The sequence below is a fragment of the Hemibagrus wyckioides genome, linkage group LG08 (genome assembly GCF_019097595.1).
Source record: "Hemibagrus wyckioides isolate EC202008001 linkage group LG08, SWU_Hwy_1.0, whole genome shotgun sequence".
NCBI lineage: Eukaryota > Metazoa > Chordata > Actinopteri > Siluriformes > Bagridae > Hemibagrus > Hemibagrus wyckioides.
The window spans coordinates 2,251,158-2,257,157 of NC_080717.1; the positions used below are offsets into that span (position 1 = coordinate 2,251,158).

At 43.5% G+C, this 6,000-nt stretch overlaps 1 protein-coding gene across 2 annotated transcripts in view; it reads right to left on the reverse strand.

Moving 5' to 3' along the window:
* lingo2 (leucine rich repeat and Ig domain containing 2) overlaps positions 1-4,033 on the reverse strand; it is a 267,417-nt gene extending 263,384 nt beyond the window's left edge. For both annotated transcript variants that reach the window (XM_058397556.1, XM_058397555.1), the window contains exon 1: positions 3,347-4,033. The gene's annotated coding sequence lies outside the window, so the exon portion shown is untranslated. The remainder of the gene's footprint in view (positions 1-3,346) is intronic.
* Positions 4,034-6,000: the final 1,967 nt, after the last annotated feature.

The window sequence follows — 6,000 nt, forward strand, 5'->3', positions numbered from 1 at the left end:
AGCCTCCACAGATCAGAATATTAATCAATTAAGCATTTTTAACTGTTTTATAAATTCCCCACATCTAAAATCTTACGGCATTGGTACATTTGTTCCTGAGAGACGTGGAACCTGTGTGATTTTCTATTAGAATATTTCAGCTAAGACTTTCCTGAGCTTGACATCTTCTCACCACATTATTCTGATATCTCTCTCTCTCTATCTCTCTCACTCTCTCTCTCTCTCTCTCTCTCTCTCTCTCTCTCATCAGCTGTTCTGCTTAAATCTGTTTAAAATGACCTTTCCTTCATCCAGAGGACAAACTGCACCTCCTTGTGGTGGAAGCCATGTGGAAGATCATCCAAACTGTCTCTTCAGAAGTGTCAAAATTGAACGAGTGTACATCTAATGATCAGTGGAGTGTTTGACACGTCTGGATGCCAGCATGAATAAAATATGCCGTGGCCGAGGTATTTAACTGACCGGTGAATAGGATGTGACATCTGTTTCAGACGTGTCCACTCATCCAGTTGTAAGATATTCCAGTAAAATAATACGCTAAACTCTCTGAAGATTTTATACTCGTTCTCATTTTACACAAACGCATCAATCACGGGAACGTCTAACGTGTCAAATTTTCCCAGGTGCCTCACCAACAGGACACTGAGACGCCATCTGTCGCAGCTGGGTACCACTCTTGGTTGATTTAGCCTAATGTAGCGTATGTCCTGGTTCACCTCTGGAAGCTGGAATTCCATGGTATCTCTACCGGTATGCTTAGAGACCACGGATGGTGAGTCACGGATAATTTGTAACTCGATATTCTTGGAGAATATCACATACTGTCCTGAAAGATAAATAATGAGTTGAAGTGGAACTCGATCTGCATTAACAAACCCCAGCAGTGTTTCTCCTTCCACATCTTTTTCCGGACTCTCAGGACATCTTCAGGATGCTTTGCTTTATTTATTTATTTATTTATTTATTTATTTATTTATTTATTCATTCATTTATTTATTTATTTTTTTGGCACATATGGAGTTGCTGTGCTCGATAAGACAATTTTCATTTTCAGTCATTTATCTGCTCCGCTCTAGATGCTCGACCAGCCTGTTCAGGTGAGACGCTAAAGTTTAGTAGGTTAATTCATTCATCTTCAGGGATGAAGTTCTTCATTTTGTTTATGTTGTGGTTGATCCAGAGCCTATCCCGAGCGTGAGGTGGAAACTGGTCAGAACACCAGGCCAAATCTCCTTTAGGTTATCCACTAAGTTCCTAAACACATGCTGGTAGGTGGATTGACAACTCTAAGCTGGTGCTATGTGTGAATGTGTGTCCATGGTCCATTGGGATGGACGGGTATCCCATCCAGGATGTATTCCCACCTAGCTCCTAGTATTCCCGGGATTAGGTCTGGACCAAGACCAAAATAAAACACTCAGTGAAGCTGATGAATGGATGAACACGTTAAATCCATAAATATCAACTGAGAAGCACCTCATATACAGAGCATCAATTTCTTTGCATTTGCATATTTGTATTAGTGAGATGCATTATAGATATGAATACGTTAGTCATAAAGAACAGGTAATGTGTTATAAGCAAATATACAAACACCAATATTCTTTATTGGTTATTCATTTAGGTCATCTGCTTGAGAGTAGAGATGTTCCTCGGGATTAGGAACCGTCAGCACTTTATAAAAAGGTTAAGAAGGTTTTATATTAGGTTGTGTTCATTCATTCCTCCTTAGTAGCTGCCTTAGTAACGGTCATGGATGGTTAAATAAGACCTAACAAAATAATAAGAAGAAGAAGTAGAAGTCTGAATCTCAGGTGTGGGATCAATTATAAACTGCAGTGATGTAGCTGAGGCTGAGGAACTGGAATTTACAAAGCATGAAAGCTGGGATTTGTCCAGCATTATTGAATAAATGTTATTGCTCCAATTTTGACTTCTGCCTACGGAAATGTGCTGAAGTAATCTAAATTATAAATCTGAAGCCTGCGACGATCCTCACTCAGAATAGCGCTACACAGACTCGAGGTGCAAAAGCGCTGAAAAGTGAAAGGGCGTCTTTTTTACGCCGTCGGTCGACGCGCAATACTGTAGCAAACAACCCTCCCTTTTCCTGAACAGACAGAAATCAGAACAAGCCGGGTTTGTTTGTCTGAGGAGTGAGGACGTTAAGGATCGGCTTCTGATCCATGAAGGAATACGTCTCTAAACGCGAGACCTCCCCTGAATCTAGAGCAGCTCTCTAGCCCCAAAAAACTCAACATCTATCGCATGCTGCTGGCTTTGGCTTTCAATAAATCATCACAAGGCTGAGAACTCACAGATCTCTGCCATATCACACGCAGATGGGGGTCTCAGCAAGATAATATCTATCTCTGGGAAAAAATCCTTCTGCACCAAGACAAAAATCAAGAGGACATTAAAGCTTCATAAGGGTTGCCATATCTCGCTCGGATTTATGACTCGAATTAAACCTGTACCGTAAAACTACAAAGAAAACCCTTTTATTTTTTTCCCAGCTGTAGCCTCTGTAGGGTCCCTTAGCGAGTGCCTTATCAAGGGGAGCGCTGCACATCTACCGGCAAAGTCATCTAGTGGTCATTTATATGGATGCAAAAAAAAATCATAGTCGTTGGCTTCATATATTATTAAATTATTGTAAATATTTCAGCATGGACAGGATGTGCATGCCTTTGTGAATATTTAATCTCTCTTCTTTTTTCTTAAGAGCGCAGCACTCGTCCAGTGCGGAGGAAGGAGACGAGAGGAAAGGAACTGCAGGACGCTCACACCCTGCCAGATGAGCGTGTCCTTCAGCCGGATACCAGATGAGCGCACACTCTTCGCTTTAGCACCGGTCGGAAACAGTGCAGACACGCCTCTATCAAACCCTCCTATCAAGCTTTATCGATTTCAGCCTACTCACACACTCACAATGGAAAAGTAGGAAATGCATGGCTTCGATGAAGGAGGGATGATAAGGAAAGGAGAGATAAGGAATGTCATCTGGCATTAGGCATCAGGAGGCGAAATAATCCCAAGTGATTAATATTCCGAGATGATTCCATGATCACCTTTATTTTTTAATCTTCATGTAGAAGGACAGGAACAAGCAAGGGATAATTAGCCTCAGATCCAAACCTTTATTATGACCAAAGCTAGAAAGAAAAGAAAAAAAAAGATAAAGGTATTAAACTTTGCTTATGTAAGAAGAAGAGGACGAGCTCGTTCGGCTCAAATCATATTCCACTCCCTGGGCTGTCTTGTCTTCTCTCCTTAGCGCTCGAATCACAGCTTTATCAACTCACACACACACACACACACACACACTAATCACCAAGGATCTTACCTGCAGAAGCTTTTCCGAGGTTCCACACAACATCCACAGCCAGGATGAAAAGCAAGCAGTTCCCTGGATAAAAATCTCAAAGTCTTCTGAGATCCGTTCTCGATTGTCTGATCGGTAAAATCCCGGTTTTTGTGTCCTCTTTAAGATCGTGTGCTGAATCTTTCCCCCTTGTCCGTCTGCTGTATTCCGTGATTCAAATGAAGGAGAGATAGAGAGAGGAAAAAAAAGGACAGAGAGAGAGAAAGAGAGAAATGAGGTAAGAGAGAGAGAGAGAGCGGTCCTCAGTGACGCGCTCGTCAGTGGCTAGAAGCAGCGCTGGCGTTCCTGCCTCGAAGGATCCTGCCGCGCCACGTTCTGTTCATCCCCCGCTCGCATCCTGTATAACTTCAGGACGGGGAACACAAACATACACACACCCTCACACACTCACACACACACACACACACACACACGCTCCACAGAAGCACAGTATCCACAAGCCGAGGTGATGTTTTTACAGGAAATAATCCTCACAGTTGTCCTCGTCCTCGTCTGCTTGCCGGTGTTCTGTAAAAATTCTCCCTTTTCTGTTTCAGGCACCGGGAGATGGGAGCGATCGGAGTGAACGCGTCTCGCTCTCTCTATCTCTCTCTCGCTCCCGATCTCTCTCTCTCGGGCGCTCGCTCTCTCTCTCTCGCTCCCTCTCACTCTCTCTCTCTGTCTCCCTCCCTCGCTTGATCTCATGCACACTCTCACATGCACATCCCCTCCCTCCTTCTCTTTCACAGCTATTCTCTACCTCTCTCACTCTCTCTGTCTTTACTGCTCTCTCTCTCTCTCTCTCTCTCTCTCTCTCGCTCTGTCTCTACCTCTCTCTCACTCTGTCTCTACCTCTGTCACTCTCTCACTCTGTCTCTACTGTTCTCTCTCTCTCTCTCTCTCTCTCTCTCTCTCTCTCTTGCTCTGTCTCTACCTCTCTCACTCTCTCACTCTGTCTCTACCTCTCTCTCACTCTCTCACTCTGTCTCTACCTCTGTCACTCTCTCACTCTGTCTCTACTGCTCTCTCTCTCTCTCTCTCTCTCTCTCTCTATCTCTCTTGCTCTGTCTCTACCTCTCTCACTCTCTCACTCTGTCTCTATCTCTCTCACTCTCTCTCACTCTCTTTTGCTCTGTCCCTACCTCTCTCTCTCACGCTCTCTCTCACTCCCTCTCTACCTCTCTTTCACTCTCACTCACTTTGTCTCTACCGCTCTCTCTTACCCTCTATCACTTTATCTCTACCTCTCACTCTCTATCACTCTCTTTTGCTCTGTCTCTCTGTCTCTCTCTCTCTCTCTTTCACTCTTACTCGCTTTGTTTCTACAGCACTCTCTCACTCTCTATCACTTTATCTCTACCTCTCTCACTCTGTTTCTACCTCTCTTACTCTCTCTCACTCTGCCTCTACCTCCCTCACTCTGTCTCTACTTCTCTCATTCTCTCTCTCACTTTATCTCTACCTCTCACTCTTTCTCACTCTGTCTCTACCTCTCTCACTCTGTCTCTACCTCTCTCACTCTGTCTTTACCTCTCTCAATCTCTTCAGCTTGCTCTGTCTCTACCTCTCTCTCTCTCTCTCTCTCTCCCTCACTCTGTCTGTCAATTAACTGCTTCAGCATTCTCAGCCTGGGTGAAAGATAAGCGTCCTCAGCCCACACTTTCTAAGCTTCCTCAGGGACCAAAATGTTGTTCAGATGAATATGTTGCAAAATTCAGTGGTCAGCGATTTGAACAGAAAGGCCTAGATCAGGTGTCATCAAGCAGGCTGGAAGCAGCAGAGGAATGAACATGAAAATAATACTGTATGAGAACCGAGGCAGGAACGAACAAACCTCTGCTTTTCCACCAGCTTCTGGAACAGATGCTCATCCTGCAGTTCTGTCAGTTATTTAGCTGAAGGCTCATCAGATCAGAGACGAGCTACAGGGTGAGTTTTGTAGAGTTTTTATTTTATTTACCTGATTAGTGACTGTTTAACTGGACGAAGAAGTAATGTTTATACTACAAGTGCCATCTTAAATGAAAACATTACATAATATAGTCATTAATCACAGTGCAGTAGAAAACACTCCAGTCTCCAGATGTTTTGACTTGGACTTGTCTCGGTCTTGTGCGTGAGTGATGCTAAAAACAGTCTTAGTCTCAACCATGTTTGTTAAACTAGTTTTAGGGTCATCTTTTATATTCATACATTCCTATGTATGTTTGATTTGACGCAATAAAGATTTGATGCTCCTTGATCTTATTTTCATTTGGACTCCATCTTAACTTGACCTCAAAGCCCTTGGTCTTGCCCTTGAAACAATCTCAGCTAGTCCAGGTCTTGGGCTAATGGTTAAAAGGTTGCTGCTGTCACCAGTGAGTACATTTTAGAGCAGTTGCTGGGGCACAGTGGCTCAGTGGTTAGTATGTCTGCCTCACATGTCTGGGGTTTGGGGATTCATTTCCTGTGCAACTCAAACCCTAACATTTTGAGTCTATGGAGTTTTCATTGTCTTCCTAAGCGTCAGAGCTGATTCCTTCCTCTATCTGAAGAATCTAATTGGCTGATTTGTGTCTCTGAAATGTCCGGGGCTTATTTATGATTTGTGTCAAACACTGGGTCCTCTGTCTTGTTCCCTGAGTCTCCTGGGA